The sequence below is a fragment of the Nipponia nippon genome, unplaced genomic scaffold (genome assembly GCF_047370975.1).
Source record: "Nipponia nippon isolate SJK-2023a ecotype South Korea unplaced genomic scaffold, ASM4737097v1 scaffold_1, whole genome shotgun sequence".
NCBI classification, from domain to species: Eukaryota; Metazoa; Chordata; class Aves; order Pelecaniformes; family Threskiornithidae; genus Nipponia; species Nipponia nippon.
Genome location: NW_028262290.1, coordinates 129,029,410 through 129,048,147, shown reverse-complemented (window position 1 = coordinate 129,048,147; position 18,738 = coordinate 129,029,410). Strand labels below are relative to the sequence as shown.

At 41.1% G+C, this 18,738-nt stretch overlaps 1 protein-coding gene across 1 annotated transcript in view; it reads left to right on the top strand.

Moving 5' to 3' along the window:
* CHN2 (chimerin 2) overlaps positions 1 to 18,738 on the top strand; it is a 165,131-nt gene that overhangs the window by 96,679 nt on the left and 49,714 nt on the right. The gene's annotated exons all lie outside the window — the stretch shown is intronic.

Sequence of the window (18,738 nt, the reverse complement as noted above, 5' to 3'; positions counted from 1 at the left end):
AGCTTAGTCCTGCAGTGTGATTGATGATTTTAGTGTTCAGTGTGCTGGCTAGCTAGTTGGGAACTAGAGCCGGTTTGTATTTGGGAAGCAGGGAGTGAATTTGCTGTCATACAGTAATATTGAGCATGAAAAGAGATCAGCTTTTTTGCATGTATCCTCATCACTCTAGGACATTTCTAGCATAATTATCTGTTGGATTCACATATCTGCATTGGCTGATTATACTAGTTTGGATTTCTCAGTAATAATAATTGCTTGAGTAACTGACCTGACGTGTAAACCTATTCATCCTCTATAACAAATTACTTCCATTAGCAATGACATCTTTTAGGCAAGGCATACTGCTGCAGGGGAGTCCTTTGGAGAATGGCACAGCAACAAGTCCTCCATTCAAGTTTTATTTCTAAATGAATCCACTGATGACACTAGTTTTGGTTCAATTGGATGGTATTGTAATATGCAAGAGGAGTGGATGCCATTGAGACAGGTTTCATGTTTGTTCAGTTGATTCCTGTGATTGGACACTGGTTGATTTAAAATGCTCTAACAGGCACAAGAAAGTGAATTTAGACTTTATTTGAGGCACAATAAGAAATAAACGTAGTGCAGTGTGACAGACTTTTTTCTTTATGTGTTTTTGTGTAGGTAGGAGAATGGTCCAGAGGATGTTCTGGAAAAGTTTCTTTTATATCGAGAAAATACTGGACCATCATTGGGATGACTGTAAATATTATTACATGACTGTAGTGTAATAAAGCAATCATGACAGTTGAAAATCGTGCTACATTCTTTAGGAAATCAGGAGATTTATTTATTTTGTACAAGGAAAAACACAATTTCAAAATTGTGTTCAGTTTTACTTACAGTTCTTGCAGTTGAGGAGCAATGGTCTTTTGTATCTCTCAAAGTGTTCTCAAAGACTTCAGAGGGGTTTGTTTTAGTACCATGTATTTCCTAACAGATTGTGTTTTCTGTTGTGCTTGGGGTTGGATGTCATTTTTCAGGCTGGGCAGTTTTGAGTGAGGACTGTAAAAAAACTCTTTTAGACCAACAGAAGGCAAACTGTTGCTGAAGGGACCCCTGCCCTCTCTCCCTCACAGCCTCCTTTTTGCTGATGTACGGTTTTATGCAGCTACACAGTAGGGGACACTAAAAAAGTGCTCCAGGTTAAAACTATCTCAGCCAGAAGAATGACATGAATTTTCAGCCAGATCTGCTATTTGATCCACCTCATATGAGTGGAAACACAGCATAAAGTAGAGGGCAAGACTTTCTTCTGATGACAGCTCAAATAATGATGATATGGGCTTAAAGTGGCTGTAGAGCTGCCTCCTTAGTTGCAGGTACCTGTGCTTGAAAATGTTTGGTCTTGATGCCACTTGTTGTTCATAGTGAAAATACACCTCTGGACCTCATTAGTGATTGGATTAGAATCATAGAATCATTTAGGTTGGAAAACACCTTTAAAATCATTGAGTCCAACTGTAAACCTAGCACTGCCAAGTCCACCACTAATGTCCCTAAGCACCATGTCTACACATCTTTTAAATACCTCCAGGGATGGGGACTCAACCACTTCCCTGGGCAGCCTGTTCCAGTGCTTGATAACCCTTTCGGTGAAGAAATTTTTCCTAATATCCAATCTAAACCTCCACTGGTGCAACTTGAGGACATTTCATCTCATCCTATCACCTGTTACTTGGGAAAAGAGACTGACGAGGCCTTCTTTTGTGTTGCAGCTGAATGAAATGAAAGTGAGTAAAGTATTATTTACCTCAGAGGTGGTTCACAATGCAAAAGGCAGTATCACGGGTCCTTACCTTACAAGGATTAGTGCTCATCTAAATTTCCGTACTTGCAGGCAATAGCAGCCTGCAAGACTGGGCTGTGTGGCTGCGCTGTCATGTAAAAATAGCTGGCTTCAGCTAAGCCATTACTTTGTTGGCAACCCTCTCTGCCTTCCCCCCACTGAGGGGAAGCAGCAGAAGGAGAAATAGCAGCTGCTTCTAACATATTTTTCTTGCCAGGAGGAGTAGGAGCAATCAGAGCTACAGGAGGAGTGGGGCTAAATAGGCAAGGTGATCTGCTCACAGGCTGAAGACCTACTGTAGCAGCTGAGGCCTCGCTGTTAATGATTAGGACTCCCAGTGGGCTTCTCTACTGGTACCAGTAGTTTTCCATCATCTTGCAGAAATCCGTGTGAAAAAAAGGTTACTTCAGCGAAATTATTAGCAGCTGGAAGAAATGCACGGAGGTCTATATGGTGAAGCCTACCATGGTTGCTTTTGCTTCATATGTTCCTGGGAGTAGCTCGTGAGAGGTTTGGGTAGCAGACAAAGACTCAGGGGTCATCATTCCCATTTCTTCCTCACAGTAATCTCAGATAAAGTATGGGCTGGACTTTGGAATTAAGTAGGCAAATACCGAGCATTTGTCAGTAATAGCATTTAGGGACAGAGGAGGATAAAGGGAATTTCATGTTCCTTTTTATGTAAACTTTAGAAGTCCTCTAAAATATAAAAATAATATGGGGAAATGGTAGTTCAAGGGGAGTTATATCAGATGTTTTGCTTGAGGCTGTCATGCGTTGTACAGCGTTTTAGACAAAGGGCATGGTCTGCCCACAAATCAAAACCTTCACTCACTTCAATTACTCCTATAAATTTCAGACCCCTAGAAATAAGTGAATGAATATTCAGTATTCTTTGCTGCATGTATGAAAAATCATTGCGTTTTTTGTAAGGTGTGTTTTCTCTGGTCAATTGAACAGGTAAAATGTCTTTTTTTTTTTGTAATTGAGCTGGTTTATTTCAAAGTGCTGTCTGGAGTGTTTTGAATTTTTCCAAAATGATGGAGTGCGGGGGAAAGCCATACATGGAGGACAGAAACCTCCATTATTTTTCAAGAGGAACATGAGAATTCAGCGCTCTAAGGTTAAGCATCAGTACTCCTCTTAGAGATTAGGTTTTTTACAAGTGAGATTTTGTTTTATCCTGAAACCAATTCCAGAGTGTGAAAGTGCAGCTGAAGGCACTGTCTCCTTAGTGGGTTTGTTAACACCATCCAGGAAGTCGGCTCATTCGGTCGCATCCCACGGTGACAGCGGAGATTATTCAATGTCTCAGTCACTCCAGCGCCGCTGGTCCCCGTGGGGTAGGTCGATGGAAGGCGGCCACCAAGGCACGGGCTGGCGGGAGGAGCATGCATTTGGATGAAATGTCTCAGTACTGCCTGGGGTACCTGTCTGTTCCCATAATGATAATTTCTTCGAGGTTGTAATTAGTGGAGTCATGCCCATTCCAGAAGGCGGGTATGATGCATGGGCTGGATTAAGCTGTTGTTGTTCATGCCTTTTTATGCAATGTTTTTTGTAACAGGCCTAAGAAAATGTTTATGCTTTAAGATACTTAATGCCGACATTTCATCCGAAAGTTATTTCCATCTAGCTTTAAAGAGGTGCTAGATTTGTAGACACAGATTCCAAATTTTAGTCCGAATAGTTTAACAGATCTTTAATTTGAAAGGAGTCACAGTGATTTTTGGGAATGAAGTGTTGTGGGAGAACAGCATGCTGCAAATACTTTCTTAGCAGTGTAGGAAATTCTTGTTTTAATGGGATCCAGCTTCAAAAAGGATTTTGGACAGAGAAATAGTTTTTTGTGCAAAGAACATTTGAAGATTGTATGTTGTCTGTTTAGGGTTGTGATTTAAGCTTGGGCAAGTTGTGATCACCTGCTTCGTGTTTGCTCTGCTTATGGAATGCTGTACTTGGGGCAAATGAACATATACTGGATGATGTAGGGCAGATAAGTACCTGGTACTGGTACATACCATAATTAATTATGAGTAATTCACATTACTCGTGAATGTAGGAGAAATTTAACTTGCTGTAAGAAATTAATCTTCACATGTAGGAGAGAGAAAATTGCAGTAGTCTGTCAGTAAAATATGTAGTTCTGAAACGTTTATCGCTATCACATATCGTGTTATCCTGCAATTGCTGCCTTTTCTGTGTCAGTGGTCCTTGTGTCCCAGGCTAGGAGAAAAAATTCTTCCTTTTTAATCCTACATTGTCAAGTGTAATTTGGGAAAATACATTCAAAGAATTGAAATGTTGGAAGTAAATGCAAGCTGGAGTTACATGAATGCTCTAAGGAGGTAAAAGCTGTTATGGCTGCTGATGAGAAACCGTCCTGGTTCCTTGCTCTTGCACTTTCATTCCCACTCCTGTGACCTGCCCTGTGCACTACCACAGCCACCCCATGCCTTGGGTGGGACCTGGACGCTGTGACACAGTGCCCTGTGTCAGGCAAAGGCTGTGCCCCACACGTTTTTTTGCTATGCTGGCCCCTTGTTTTTTTGCTGTGCTGGCCCCTTGTTTTTTTGCTGTGCTGGCCTTACGCAGGAGCAGTTCCTCGGTTGTGGTTGCCTTATAGCTTCTCAAGTATTCATGTTAGCATGGGAGATGCGATGAAAATGGCAGGCTGGAGTTCAAGAAAACCTTTGGCAGCAGTTGAGCTTAAAGTATTTGCAAAAAGAATGATCTTAACCTATCTGACAGAGGACAAACTGTTGGTAAATGCAGTAAAGATTAAGGAAGGTTTTGTCAGTGCCAGGTCTGTGCTTACTCGAATCCTGGCAAAGCTCCCATCAACTTCTCTCCAAGTAGGATCTGGCTCAGTCAGTTCAAACATACCAGTTGTACATGAAATATGAGTTTGCTTGGAGCCTGGGATGGAGGGTTTGTTCTGCTCTCTGGCTGTACACACCAGGAGCAGCAAGAGGCATGTAACGATGATGGTCTGTAAAGAATAGTGAAGCATTTGAACTAAACCAAGAACGAGCTGTGTGTGGAGTCTTCACTTAACAGCAGGACAGTGCAGAAACCTGTGTATTGCTGCTTGACATGGTAACCTCTCTATCTGTTTTGCTGGAACTCATTACCGGGCATTTAAGTGCAAATGACAGAGCCCATAGTTAATACTGCAGCTAGAAGTTAAAAGCTGAAATGGTAAGCATATTACGGAGTCTGGAAGATTGTAGATTTCCTTGGCAGAAAATCCCACACAAAAAACAGACAGATAAGAAAGCTATTCCTATTAAGGCAAAGGTGACAGAAAAGGAAGAATAACTTTGCTAGAAGTAGGAGTTGGTATTACTGTCCTCATTAGTCATGCTGCTCACACACAGTTTCCCCAGAAGAAAATGCAAGACTTCCAGGAAAAACTGTTTCCTAACATCACTTAATTGGAGATGTAATCTGGTTATAGAACTAAATTTTTTAGGGGCACTACAGTTTTCCTTACATCAAAACTGCATGGGAGACAGCCACTTTTAAGAGAACCTCTGGTTTGGTTCAACTTTTGTAAGTATTTACACTTCTACATTGTTATTCACACCACGTCCCTTTCTGAAGGCGTTTTAGCCTCATCTTACCACTCCATTTTTGTCCCTTCATTGAATTTGCTACAGGTACTGCTGTTAGCCAACGATAAAGAAATCTTTTCAGTCTTTCATTTATTCATTATTCTTCCCATTCTGCAGCTCCTCTAAACCTCTAATGATCCTATTACAGGTTGCTAGCTAGTGTTTAACTCTCTGCTGGGATGTCTGTCCAGGTGTTGAGTATTTCCTTCCACACGAGGGCTGCAGGGCTGTCCTGGCAGCAGATCATGGGGTGAAGAGGATAGTGAGCAGAAATATCTTTTCCAGCAGTCCTCTGGGCTGGAACCGCACTGATAATTTGACCCGGTGTGTTTTACATTGTCTTCAACTCCCTGGTTTCTGCAACGTGCTTGGTCAGAACAAATTAAAATTTGGTTTTTCAAAACAGATTAAAATTGGTTCTACAGGGACATCAACAACCCACCACCATCTTTTATTAGGGGTTACAGTTTCACTGCCATAAGCATATCCACAGAATTCACAAGGGACTCCTCCCCAGCTGATTTTTCCCTGGAAGATGCTCAGACACCACACTGGTAAGCAGCCACATAAAGCCTGTACACGAAGGTGGCCTTTATCTGCAGATTGCAGTAATACATGCAGTGATAAAGGGCGTGTGGCATTTTTGCTGCTAGAAGCAACAAACTTATACATTAAAATGACTTTGAGAGTAATTAATTCCTTTCATCAGTCAGTCAGGCTTGTCCTGCAAGAGTGGTATTCTACACACAGGTTACCACATGTATGTACTTAATTGTAGCATGCCCTGGCATGAGTACTTAACTACATACCCAACTGTCTTCTTTAAATAACTGTTAGCAATTCAGTACTGATTTTATCCAGAATACTCTTTGGTATTATACCACAGTGAGAGTTTATATGAATACAGCAGATCTACCAGTATATGTATTTTAATTGCAGTTTTATATTTTGAGTAACAAATACCATCTTACTGAAAGTATAGCTGGCTGATCGTTTTCTTTTGCCTTTCAATGTTGGCATTCTTTTGTATTTTCCAGCTGTGTCTCTTTACAACTTCTTTTTTGTTTTAAAGCATCATAAATATGAAATAGGCAATATATAAGAAATAAAAATAAGAAAGCTACCAAAGTAAAATAATTGAAAGTATCTTTTTCAATTCCTTCCCTCTGGCTTTCTGTGTTTATGCGCAGGAAAAGGGATGCTGCTTTGTAGTTGACAGTGGCATTCCTAACTAATACCTAATGTTTTGCCTGATTAGGCAAGGATTTTTGAGAGGAATAATTTGGGCTCATTTTAACAGTAACAAAAATTGAGGGAATTGAGAGAAAGAGAGGTTCCATTGCAAAGTATTTGCTTACATTGCTTCCCTGAGCTGTTAACATCTCTACAGGTTCCTGGTTTATGTTATGTTATTACTGTCAGCTTAGGATTCATGACTTCTGCCTTAAGCAGAAAAAGTGATATGATTATGCCTGAAGAGAGCTTGTTCAGGGCACTGCTAAGCATATGGAGCAAAGGTGAACATGAAGTTTGTTACCACCAAAGTGTTTCCCAATCCAGTGTTTTAGAAAGGTAGCCAAATGGAAGCGGTGCAAAAACTTCATACCCGAATACCACAACTGTAGATTGAAATTTTCTCAAATGAGAATGTCAGATTAGCACTAAAAATTATTAGATACACCAGAAGTGCTTATAGTAGTCCTAAAGTAAATGCTCCTTGGCTCTTCAAGTGTAGTACTATATCTGCAGCTAGGCTCTGCTGAATGCATAAATTAATCATTTCCTCTTGGGTATTTTTCTGTTATAAGCATATTAATAATTCTAATAATGCTAAATGTTTGTTGCATAAAACCCATGCTTAGTTTGATGTATTAAAAATGAAAGCCTTATATGAGGTTTTCTTGTCTTGGCTTTTATACTCTTTGCATAGTTTGATGGTATTAAATTAGTATAAACAAACTTCCATAGGGATTGGGATGGAGCCTTCAGCATAAACATTTCATTTGTCTAGTCACTGGAAAATGAAAAGCCATTTTTTAAGTAAAAATCTATAGTTGATTATCTCGCATGAATCTTGAGACGCTGTGTAGGAATAGGCACTAAGCTTTTACAAGCACCTCTAAACTGCCATGTTTTGATCTTGGAAGACAAGTGTTCAACTTCTTAAGAATTAGAGAGAGACTCATTTCTGTTAGTGGAGGACTTGGAATTAGTGTCAAAAGGAAAGTGTTTAAATAGTGACTAATATTTATCCGTTATATTTTGTTTAGAAAATTTGGTTTGGTGATGTGCTTGTTTAGGTCATACATTTGCTTGGCTAATTATGAGGAAAAAAATAACCTATCCTCTGTGCTTATGCCGGACATGACAAGAGATGATAGGCCTGAAGTACAGTGATGAACATTGCAGGTTAGCTATTAAGGGAGAAAAAAAAAAAGAAAGAACAGTGAAACACTGGGATGGAGTGCCTGAGGGGGGTGACAAAATCTCCCTCATCATAAGGCATAGAAACACATTAGAAAACATCTGGGAGAAATGGCACAGGTAGCACTGATACCTGAGGCAGGCAGGAGAAGAACCTCCTAAAGTACCTTCCAGTCCTATTTCTCTGTGGTTTTCTGTGCCGGAAAAAATATTATTTAGGCTCTGATTCACCCTGTCTAGATAAAGACATCTTACCAACTGTAGCTAAGGAGCAGTTATTTGATTCCTCCCCATGGGAGGGGAGTACCTTCCAGCCTAGAGAAGAGAAGGCTGTAGTGAGACCTTATAGCAACCTTCCAGTACTTCAAGGAGGCCTACAGGAAAGATGGGGAGGAACTCTTTTTTCAGGGAGTGTAATCATAGCATGAGAAATAATCGTTTTAAACTGAAAGAGGGTAGATTTAGATTAGATATTAGGAAGAAATTCTTTACGGTGAGGGTGATGAGGCACTGGAACAGGTTGCCCAGAGAAGCTGTGGATGCCCCCTCCCTGAAAGTGGTCAAGGCCGGGTTGGATGAGGCTTTGAGCAACCTGATCTAGTGGAAGGTGCCCCTGCCCATGGCAGGGGAGTTGGAACTAGATGATCTTTAAGGTCCCTTCCAACCCAAACCATTCTATGATGCCATGATTCAGCTCTGAATCGTCACTTCACTAGTGATAAATCAAGTGCGGCTACAATCCTAATGTCCAAGGCTTCCATGAAATGCTTAATGCTAGCCAAGATATGCTAAGTTCTTCCTCTTCTATATCCTGCGCACTCTGCAGACCTTCTGCCAAGGAACGTCTTGGCCAGCTTTCTATGTCCCTACATGCTGACTGGCACTTGTCCCATCACGCTCTAGATATTATCCTTTCTGAGCATAAAAGGTGTATGTCATATCCACTGAGCATCTTCTTCCGTACTCGGGGTGCAGAAGGTCTCACCCATAAGGCATGTGGGCACTCAAGTGAAGTCAGGTGCAGAGCCTAAGCAAATGTCCTCTGTTTTATCTGGGCTCTTGCCATGGAGAGCCAGCTCAGCAGCCTGTACCCTCACGCTGCCGCTGGGATACTGAGAATCCAGGTGCGGGGATCTCCCTGGCCACCTGTGGGCTGGGTCAGCAGCTATCAGTCGGCTGCAGTCTCAGCCGCAGGGCTAGCAGAGCTCGCTGGAGCTGCCAGGCAGGAGAAGACAGCAGCCTGGGTAGGATGACAACTATCAACGGCCACAGTGAAGCACATGCTGTTGACAGCATTCTCAGCTGAGGCTTGGCTACAAAGGTCAGGAACCAGTGCTTTTTATAACTGCTAATATTTGGAAAAGAGGACGCTGTGGTGTGAAAAGTACAAATCGTAACAATGGGCTATTTCTTGTAATGTATTCTCAGCCCTGGAGAACAGTGGGACTGCGCACGGTCGTCAGCATGGGTTATATAGAATGAATACTGCCAGTTAGACTTGATTGCCTTTTTGATAGATTTACAAAAGTACTGAATGAAAAGAATGCAGCAGATGCAGAATAATTGGATTTTTAGCAAAGTAGTACAATGTCTCATGAAATCGTACTCTTGACATTAATTCAAACTGGTTGGCGCATGAACGCAGTCACATGGGCCAAAAATAGGTAGAGGAATTTCAAGCAAAGAAAAAAGATAGGCAGCAGTTTGATAAGCTGGGGAAAGGTAGCTGATGAAGTACTGCGGGGACGGGAGTTTCATTTAAGATTTTTATTGATCTGGAAAAAGTGCAAACAAGACATTACTGAAAACTCAGGATGGTTTGTGCTATGATGTGACTCAGTATAGGAATTTAATCCCTGGAAACATGAGTGTCCATGACAGAAACGTTGAGAGAATCTCAATTAGAAAATGTAAGAAGACAATTTCGCATGTTTTAAGCACATGAAAAGGGGCCAAGCCACGTACGTACCTGGAATATCTCTTCTGTCCAGAGTGAGAGGGTTGCTTGCATTTAAGCCAGGTGTGCCGCTATTAAGCAGGGGCTAGAGGCGAGGAAGGGGAACACTGACATAGTCTCAGGAGGAATTATGTCTCCACTGCTTGTCAAAAGAAATAGTTGTTGTTACACTTTGAAAGCCTCTTTCCTTGATTATCTGTTGGTTCATCCATCCATCTAAACAATACCTATTACTGTGGTAATTCATTGTCCCCTTTTGGCAAGCTGTAAGCTGGGAATAGTGCTTCTGCTTCTCAAAGTGATGCAGGCAAGGAGATGTGGAAAGCCCTGCTTCCTTCATTCCTTGCCCATGTGCTGGACCAGGTGCCATTTGGCTGGTGGCACAAGGCAGCTTTTCTGAAGTCAGTTGCAATTGTTCGGGATCTTTACAGTGGGGGTGACCCCCCCAGGGTCAGTTCTCAGTGCCTTCTGGATTGCTTGTGGCAGTCTGAGTTGTGGGCTCCTCAAATGAGAAAGATGGGCTGGGAGTATAGCTTGGCCATTTGGCAGAGTCCATCAGGAGCTAAACAGTCCCTGAGGAGGAAGATAATTCTTCAGAGAAAGCTGTAGGGTGAGTTTTTGGGGGGAAAGAGGGGGTGGAGTGGAGAAGGCGTCTCCAGGTACCTCTGCCAGACTCTATACCACCTAGACTTGCAGGAAACAGCTTAGGAGGAATCGATCAAGGTGATTTATGAATGAAATTGTTCCAATTAAACACTAGGTGGCATATTTACTTAAGAGTTTCCAGGGACTGTATTAGGGCATGTTACGCTGCTGACACCCATTCGTGCTTGTGCAATGAGTGTAGTTTCATGGGAACATGACCACCTGATGCCTTTTTTGAACAAGCATTCATCTTGTTCTTAAAAAACTTGACACAAAGACACCATTGCTTACTTCAGTCTTAAAGTTATTCTTTAGCTTCAAAGTCACTTCTGTATTAATATACAGATTATTAAATGCAGTGTGGTACAGGGCAGTGGTCCTACAGAAGGTCTGGTCTCAGAGGAATTGTGTAAATAGAGAGGGGGGTTAATATGCAAAGACATAGCATGACTTCTTTCACTTGGCTGAAAGGCTGAATGTAGGACTATATAATGCATTTTAAAAGTCAAATGAAGGAAAGCTAATGTTTCTCCTTATGTGAATGCAAAGCACAGCTTTTGATTTCAGAGCTGGTATTTTAAGGTAATAACGTCCAGTGGTTTGGGCAAAATACTCAAACGCAGAAAATATGCCTTTATTCTGTGTCTGTGTGACACCTGTTAAGACAGCCAGGCTGCAGTTTTCCGTATGCTGTTGCTTCTCCATCGGTGAAAGAGTAAATACACTTAGCTTACAGAAATGCTTTTTCACACACTGCATCCTTGAGAAAAATGCAGTGCTACAGCCATCACTAGGGCAGAGCACTTAGCCTCTGTCAAAAAAATACCATGTTTAGTATGTCTGCTCTAAAAATTCTTAATTCTTCCTATGGATATTTTAAGAAGACAGATAGATACTTTGGACTAACTGCAGATACTATGAAGATAAACTTCCCTAGTGCAGGAGAAATCCATAGTGTTCGTTGCACAGGTCATTGCAGCTCTCCCTGGAAGGGAGCTGTAGGTTGCTGACCCACATCCGTCACCGGCCGGATTTCTGAGATGAATCCCCTCATCCATCAGTCTGCTCTCTGTAACTCATATATGGACCTCTGAGTCAACAGAACTGATAACAGCTGTTCAGTGTGAGCTCTTACAAGCAAAGTGGGCTGTATAAAAAAGGAGCTAAATGTGTGGGTCTGAACTGGGGTGTGCTCATTATGCCAGTGCTGAAGACTGTGGAAAACAGACCTTGCTATGAGAACAGGATTATGGGGACACATCCTTTCCTTGCCTGACACTGGCTGTGCTGCAAACATGCCTGTCTTCTTCAAAGGGAGAAGAAAGTCCCATTCCCCTTCCCTTTTTCATCGTATCCTCACACACAAGAAGCAGGCTGTAGTTACTGCATTATCTGATGCCAGGGGGTGTGGTGGGGCAAAAGCTGAACATCTTACAGCTTGCCTTAGGACATCAAAAATGTGTCCAGGACATCTGTGCTCTGGCATCAGGAGAATCTGGTCAGGTTCATACCACAGAGATGAATTTATACCTGTTTTTCATTTTCAGTAGTACCTTTTGATGCCCATGTTCTGTAAGGTTTTTTATGTCTGTTATTTTCCCAGCTCTCAGGAAAATACTAGTAGACCAGTGTGTAATTCGAACAGTGGATCGAGTCTGCCTCCTTGCACACAGTGGTTGGATCCCTGGCCACTGGTGGGCTGCATTCACAAGGATGTGTTTTACAGTATAAGTATGCAGAAAGACACCTGGACAACTCTTTCAAATAAATTAATTCTATTTATTTATATATTTTAGGAAGTAGAGGAAAAAATCATTTCCTTTTATTTCTCTCTTCCCCGCCCTTTAATTTGATTAATCCAGTCAGTGCAGTTTCCTAAATCCATCTGGTCTATAATGAATTGCTGAATGTCAGGCCAAGTGAATTTGCAGACAAAGCTTAAGGCACTTCCAGTATGGCTGAAAATGAAGTATACTGGCAGAGGCTGGACTAAAGAGAGTGTATTTTCAAGGACATTGTTCACATCATTTGGTTTCTTGTAGACCTCAAAGTACCAGGAATTAAGGGAAAAGGCTGGATTGTGGTTTCTTTGTGGGCTGGCAGAATCCCAATTCAGAAAAGTCAAGTCATCATTTGATATAACTTGCTTCTTATGAGATGTTGCGTGCAATGCAGGATTTGTATAACTTCCACATGACGCTTTGTAGGGAATTTTTCCATGAGTGGTTTTTCAATAAGCTCTCAATTCAGTGGCTGAAGTTTCATTCTCCACATGTGAGCAGTGTACAAGCTCTGCATTGTCCAGCTGTAGACATTGAATTTCACGAGAAAATACAAAACTTTCTGTAATTTCCCTTGTCCTATTCCTCATCAAATTTTATGTTGCAAATAAAAAAAAAAAAAAGTAGGTAGTTAGGGTACATGTAGCATTTTTGTCCTTTGCAGATCACAGTATATGCTCTGCAACGTAGGCATGGTACTGCCCCAGTTGAAATGAGAGCGAGCCTATGTAGCCATGGGTCGAGGCACGTAGGTGTCCCATTAGAGCTACCCGGAACTAGAAATATGGACAAGTATGTTGTGATATACACCACAGAGTCCAGTGCCTTGGGGCTGTGGTGAGCCAGGCTACTGAACAGGTAACGCGTAGGCAGCTCGTACAGCCGTTTCAGGCAGCTTGTTCAATACATCCGCTCAAGTACAGCTCACAGAGCGCGTGGGCTAGTGCTCTGACCAGGTTACCTGGAGATCTTGGTACATACATCTTACTGGATGACAGTAATGGGGAGATTAAAGCACTGCGCATTAGAACATGGATGGAGTTCAGATATCTATCTGCTCAGTGTCTTTTAAGTAGAATTTTGTAATGGGAATAAATCAGTCCATTTAGTTCAATTTAGTATCTAGACTTTCTACTACACAAGCAGAACATCTCACTTGCAGCAAAACTCAAAATTGGACTTGGGAATGGAGTACTGTATCGGCTAGTGCCTGAGCTATCTATGGAGTAATAAATATTTGTATCTTCTCTAACTCAGAAGAACCCTCTTTGGTGTAAACAGATGGGGATGGTGAATTTGATTCTTTTGCAAATTATATTTGAAGTAGAAGATGGCAAATAAAGGGACAGTGACTAAAATATTAATGCTTTCCCATTCTATTGCCTGTCTATTTTCCTTTTAAAACATGAATTCAAATTCTTGAATAAAGGCAAGAATCATGACATTAATAAGAAAGCAGAGGTTAAAAATTTCAGCCATCAGCAGCCTTTCTGATTGTATGTAGATTGGGTTAACAGTTGTGGAGGTTTGCACTCTAACACCACCACCTATTTTTATCTTGCCAGGTGTTGCTAATAATAATTTAGTATTTTGAATAGTTATATTTTTATAGACGTGTGCAAGAATCCAGGAAAAGTATTTGAATATTTAATATTCCAATAATCAGATGAATAAACAAGTTAATTCAGTATTTGATAGCACTTCCCATCCAACATTACATACTCAGAAGTAATTGAGAAAAGAATATATTCCTATAGGCTTTTGATATTTTTTCTTACTGTAAAAATTTAGCAGCTAAATTTGTGTATAGAAAATAAGTCTTGATATTCCTATCTTCATAGTACTTTAAAAAAGAGAAGTGGTCAAGTTCTGCATCATCTTCAGAAAAACAAACAGATACAATAGAATTCAGTGACAGTATAAGAGAGTATTTATTGCAACAGGGGAGATGTCTTTTTCACTAGACTTCAAATATCAAAATTATACTAAAAATGGGGGGGTGTGGGGGTGGTACTTGTCCCTGCAAAACAGAAACCAGCAAATAGGAAACAGTTCTATAACAACCCATGTGGGACCATGGAGCATTTTGGATTAGCTATGCATCACAGGTAATCCTAGTTTATCTTTTTATTATTGTTGTTCTGTTCACAGTTCAGTGTATTTTAAGATGCTGTCTATGGCCTTTTAGGATATAATTACATTTTTCACTTGATCTGTAATTTAGTAGCTGGAACAAGAAGACAAAAGGTTATTTGGAATCAGACCTGACAGCCAGGAGGCTGAAGTGCTGACATTAGTCTGCCGCCTGACAGGTCTCTGCCTCATGATTCGTCTGTGCGTGTGTTTGTGATATATTTAAAAAGCAAGAAACCTAGCGGAAAGGATTCTCAGCCCACACATAGGTGCAGGCAAAATGCACAATAATGAGCCTCAAACTGTCTGTTTTATTTTCAGTGGGATGCCTTTTTTTTTTTTTGGCTTGCTTTCACTGAACCTAATGAAAATAGTTGTCACGCAGAGCATCAGAGGATGCCTTTTTTGCTTCCGGAAAGTATGTCATTGCTCTTTGTCCTTCTCAGTTTTCCTTCCATTAGTGGCACATACTCTGTTGAACCTGAATCCATGTTGTTGAGCTGGTTGTCTGCCTCACCATTTTTACACAGAGCAGTTGGGCCATTAGTGGTCGCGTTGCCTGGTTTAGTGAAAACCTGCTGTGTTGGTGCATTCAGCATTTATCAACCAAAACCACTGGATATTTTTCTGCTGTTCACCACTGTAGGGTTAAATGCTGTTCCCAGTTGAGTCAACGTTTGTGTCTCAGCAGATGGTGAAGTCCTTTCTCCTGGCTTCCGCTGGGTCCTTACCTCGGCTTCCATTGCACACACAGTGTGTTGCACACATGGCTTTACACGCGGATGCTTTCTTCCTTCGATTCACAGATGGGAAGGCAAAGATGCACAAACAGTGAATTTAGGACAGAAGTGCAGATCTGTCTCATTCGAGAATGATGTGTCAGTGGGGTGGCTGTGGTAATTAGGGCTGTTTTGTAAATATGGTCTCACAATGGTTTATTTGGAATAGTAATATTAATGGACAATGTATTTTGTATACCTAACTGCCCTCAGAAGTCACTTTTTTAAAGGAGGGGGTCTGGTGGGGGGATGTTAAGGAGGCACATTTGTGCTGGTGTAACTGTCACTGAAGGTCAGGGTTGTACCTGGGCGTGTGTCCATGACAAGACAAGACTAGGCCTAGTTTGGCATTGTAGGCAAGGCCAGTGAGGTGTTGCAGCCAGGGCCTGGGATAAATCCCAAACAGAAAAGTACAGCCTCCAGCAGCTTTTCTTTTAATTAACATCTCTATTGATCTCAGTGGCAAATGCAGAAAAGACAGCTATTGTGAAGAAACTACAGAGCCAGAAGAGACAGAAACAATAGCAGAAACGGCATAAAAACAAAAAAAAAACTGTTTATTCTTCTCAATCCATCAGCCTTTTTCCTTGAACATTCTTCTGTAGCACAATATCAAAGACAAAACATGTTGCCTTAACCACACTTTTATAGCAGATGTCTTGATAGTTGAGAGTATAGGATCTAAAAATTGCAGAATTTTAAATACATCTATATAGCTAATATTAAACAAATACAGAGAAGATAGTGCTAGAAATTTCATCAGATTTAGTCTCCAAAGCCTGAATTTTCAAATTCCCCTAACTTTAATGAATTTTCACTTAGATGAGTAGATAAGCATATGATTTGCATCTAAACATAGCAACACAGGCACCTGGGGAGCCATTAAGTGAATTGACTGTGGACAGTGAGATAGGGGCAAAGCCCAGGTTTGAACGTAGCAGCTTTTGGCTCTTAGTTCATCCCTTGGTTCAATAGGTCCCACAACCTCAGCTTTGCAACTCTGAGTAAGATTTCACAGTGTGTGCTTAGGAGGGACTTACTAAGTAGTGTGTCCTTTTCCTAGTTAAACACTTTACAGCTTTCTCATCTATGACTTTGCTAAGCCCTCATGGGTATATCTCTGGTAATGGTGCTTCAAGCTTTACCTTCCTTAGCTTTGGGCCCTTCCATTCAGTCTAATTTTTTTGCTTTTACAGGGCTTTACTTTTTCTCTCAAAATCAAGCTTGAGAACTTGGTGTAATAAAGGAGTCCAGGGTACTTGTTCTGGCAAAGGAAACTGTCCAAGCCAGAAACTGAGAGAGAGGTTTTAAAATACAGCCTCTAAAAAAATTTAAAACATGAATGTGGTTAGATATCTTCTAACTTCTGAATATCTTCTGAATATCTTCTGAAGCAGACACTTCAAAACAAGGAAGTATTGCTGAATTTGACCGTGTGGTCTATATGAGAAAGTATACATCCCACCTCAGTAATCAATTTTGTCTCTATTTTAAATCTGTGTCACTGACTTTCTAAAAACACAGGTGCTGTGCTGTCACTTCAGGAGAGGTTCTGCTGCTCTGTTCAAAGGGAGCAGCAATAAAATTTAATAGTCTTCCAATACTGCAGTCACCTCTGGCTATGCTTCAGCCTCTTCCACCGGGCAAGACGGACAGGAGAGGCAGTGATTTGTAACTAGGCTGTCTGCACTTCTGAGCTGGTGAGCAACAGGAATATGCAACCAACAAGTGTCTAGAAAGCCCCATATATTAACTGCTACAAGCAGTCATCACCAGTTTGCCCCAGTGTAAGAGACGTTGAGTTACTGCCATTGCCACCCTTCAGCGGAGGGGAAACTCCAGCAACAGGCCATTGCTGATGGAAGAAGAAATTCAAGTGCCTGGACCTTGGAAAGAGGCAACACCAAGCTCTGTCCTACTGTCCCATCCTTTGCTTGTCCATGGGATGACCAAAGGTGATAAAAATCATAGCTGTGTTGTGGTGTCTATCCTAATCCCAGAGAGGGAAGGAGGTATGGCACCAGCTCTTATTTATACCTCTTCCTATTGGATATTTGCAAATCTTTCCCACTGTTTGGATACCACCCTGAAGGGCAGGAGGTTGGCCTCAGTTCCTGTGCTGCAACAGGAGTTTCTCACACAGGATGAAATGACAAATAATTTTGGCAAGAATGGGGCTTGAGGTTTATCCAGATTCTGTTGCAAAGAGAAGCACATAAGACGTGTGACTTTCTATTGCTGCTACTAAGGAACAGAGCATTAATAATTTCTTCTGACAAGTGACATCACTTCCAGAGAAGCAATGAGGGAAGAAGTAAACATCAAAAATATGAAATAAAGATCCGTCCATTAGCAGATCTTAGTTCCGTTGACTTCTCTTTTCCTTTAAACAACGTAGACACATTTCTAAACAAACTGTCAATGATCAAAGTTGTGAATTATTGAGGGATTTACAGAAATTGCCTTCTTACCTGTCTTTAGTCGTGACATTGAAGGCACAGCAACAAGTGGAAAGAAGTCTTCCAAATTCAGAACAAAATGGCCATATCTTACAGATATATACATAATATATATAATAAAGGGTTGGATCCATCTAATACGTAATACTAAGCTACAGTATTCATTTTCAGGAAGAGCCCTTTTAACATATCTGAGAATGGTAATAAATGCTGTGCTTACCATCATTTGAAGGAACAAGGTTATGAAGAAATAAAACTAATTCTTTTTGGCCCCAAATGTATAACATAACTGTTATATGAATATTGAATATTGCTAATATGTGAATGTGAAAATTACATGAAACAAAAGCAGCTCTGGATTAAGAAACTATTGGATCTGGTACTCCCAACAGCTTGCATGAGCTTGAAGCTGTTGTAAGATCTTCTGCCTGCCAAAATAGGCATTGCAGAATTGGAAGCATTGTTTTTATGGTCATGGTAAATATATATATAAAATCTTCTTACAATAATTTTTAAGGAATTCTATGTCCATAACATTTCTCCTTTTTCTAGAAAAAACACCCTTTTTTTTTTTTTTTTTAATGTGTATTCATGTACACAGATACTCAGGAAAAAAATGATTGGCACTGTCATCATTGCCCTTTTTTAACTTCCCCAGCAAGGTCATCCAGACTGGTTGTGCAAAGCCCTCCTTGGGGAGTATTTTAATATTTTACATTAGGTGTGTTGCAGTCTCAGCTTTTCCCTTATTAGCAAAGGGAACCATGGACATCACACTGTGTTGGCCATAGCAGGATTAATCAGAGCAACATCAGGACAGACAGTCTCTACAAGGTTGCTCATGGGTCAGCCCTTGCTACCTTCTTTCAGATGTCAAAGTGGAAATGGGGGCTTTCCTGAGAATCTGGAGAGAAGGATGCCCAAGGAGGGTATAAGAAAGGCTGTTTTCCCCAGTACGTTATTGGTTCTCCTTCCCTGAAGCTGAGGCTCATGAGGTGGCATGCCCAGCTGCCTCCATGCTCTTCTATTTGTAGCTTTTTTGGAAGGGGAGCGTGGAAGGGAGAGGAGGGGGACTGGTGACAGCAGGGATCCAGAGGGAAAAAGGCAATTCCAAGCTGCTCCGTGAAAAAAAA